This window comes from Octopus bimaculoides, chromosome 18 (assembly GCF_001194135.2).
Source record: "Octopus bimaculoides isolate UCB-OBI-ISO-001 chromosome 18, ASM119413v2, whole genome shotgun sequence".
Lineage (NCBI taxonomy): Eukaryota > Metazoa > Mollusca > Cephalopoda > Octopoda > Octopodidae > Octopus > Octopus bimaculoides.
The window spans coordinates 51,548,396-51,550,592 of record NC_068998.1 but is presented as its reverse complement, the minus strand read 5'-3'; the positions used below and the strand labels follow the sequence as shown (position 1 = coordinate 51,550,592).

The 2,197-nt window shown below is 39.7% G+C and overlaps 1 non-coding gene across 1 annotated transcript; it reads right to left on the bottom strand.

Annotated features, from left to right (window-relative positions):
- Positions 1–323: 323 nt before the first annotated feature.
- Trnaq-cug (transfer RNA glutamine (anticodon CUG)) lies at positions 324–395 on the bottom strand. The gene has a single exon. It is a non-coding gene; the product is annotated as a tRNA-Gln (tRNA).
- Positions 396–2,197: the final 1,802 nt, after the last annotated feature.

The following is a 2,197-nucleotide window of genomic DNA, read 5'->3' as shown; positions in this document are numbered from 1 at the left end:
GGCCATGCTGGGGCACCACCTTCAAGGGTTTCAGTGAAACAAAGTTCCCCATGACTCATCTTTTCAAAGCTTGGTAGTTATCCAATCGGTCAAGCAGTGATGAGGAAACAAGCACATGCATAGATATATACATGTATATGGTAGGCTTCTTCCAGTTTCTGTTTACCAAATCTACTCACAAGGCTTTGATCAACCTGAGGCTGCCCAAAGTGCTATGCAGTGGGACTGAATCCGGAACCATGTGGTTTGGAAAACAAGCTACTTACCACACAGCCACACCTATGCCTAAAAAAAAGGATCTGTCATTTCAGAGTAAAGTATTCAGGTTCCACCGAGACTTGAACTCGGATCGCTGGATTCAGAGTCCAGAGTGCTAACCATTACACCATAGAACCCTTCATTCCCTAAATTGTTTTCTTTTTTTTGATGGTGGGTGGGGGTGGGGCAACGAAAATGCTTTGAACATCTTCCTGAAACCAAATGAGGATAGAAACATTTTTGGACTCATTTGAAACATTACTTTTCCATTATTTTACATTTATCTGATTTGATTGAAGTAGAAATAATAATAATAATAATAATAATAATAATAATAATAATTATTATTATTATTACATCTGCGTTTGTTTTGATATAAAGATTAAAAACATTGACCTTGTTTGCAAAATATTTTGAACTTGGGTTTGCACCACCCCCAAGCAAATTTTGTTCCCGCACTCAGGAGTCAAGAGTGTGCTCATATCTGTTCATACACTTTTTTTCACTCTTTTACTTCTTTCAGTCATTTGACTGCGGCCATGCTATGGAAAGGAAAATGTTGATAGGGATGTATTTTATTCAAGATAGGCACTGCCCTCCTTGCCTACCCAGGCGGCATGTCCCTGCATTCCAGTCACCCACAATTCTTTGTTCCTATTCTTTCTTTTATTCTGAGTTGTATGTCTTCAGATCTCATCTCCGCCATCCTTTTGATGGGATAGTCATATATCTCCTCTAGAGCAAGACACCTGTTCTTGACCGTCTATCATACTTTAGCCTTTAAAGGCCTGGCACAAAAGCCACCCCCTTCCATACTGCACAACCACTCCATTAAAGGGTCTTGTCTTAAGATTTACTTCATGACCTCAATAATTGTGGTATCACAAAAAAAAAACAAAAAAAAAACACACCCAGTACTCTATAGAGTGCATAGCATTAAGAAGGGCATCCAGCCATAAACACAAGACATTGGAGCTCAGCACGGTCCTCTCATTCATCAGATCCTGTTAAACCATCCAACCCAAGCCAGCATGAAATATGGATGTTAAAAGATGACAATGACTGCATGGTCAGCCATGACAGATGGTGACCCTGTGTGTGTGTGTGGGGGGGCGTATTTCCTTGTCTTGATATTGTGTGATAATTGTAAATGAGTTTCACAGTCATACAAGCAGTGCCATTCATTTCCAATATTCTGCAAACAACATGTCTGGTCATGGAGAAATCATTACCTCACTTGGAATCGGGTAAGGTTGGTGACAGGAAGCATATCCAGGCATAGAAAATCTGTATCAACGAACTCACCCGATCCATGCAAGCATAAAAAAGTAGACAGGAAACCTGATCATGGTGATATGAAGATGATAATTCTTAAGACAGTATGTTTATAACTCAAGGTAGATTTGGCTGCTATGTCTAGCAGGGTAAGCAACCATATGGAAGCTTTGTTTGAAAAGTGTGAAGTAGTGAAGAGACAAGTTTTATGAAAAGAAAATAAACAAAAAAACTATGTTATCTATTCGTGTAATTAGCAGCAGCAGTAGTAGCAGTAGCAGGGAGGGGAGTAAAGCTATTTTTATCACTGATTGTCCCTCACGGAGAAATGTACTGCAGAATGTGTGTCAGACTCAAATGCGATGAGGTACGTATTATAAACAATGTCAGCCTCAGGAATGGCGGCAAGGTTAAGAAGCTTACTTTGCAAGCCTGTGGTTTTGGGTTCAGTCCCTCTGCATGGCACCTACGGCAAGCATCTTCTCCTATAGCCCCCACATGGACCTATGCCTTATGAGTGGATTTAGTTGAGAGAAATTGTGTGGAAGCCTACCATATCATGTACACACACACACACACACACACATACACAAGTATATATGTATGTGTGTGTGTATACACATACACACATGTATATATACATATACATATATATATATATATA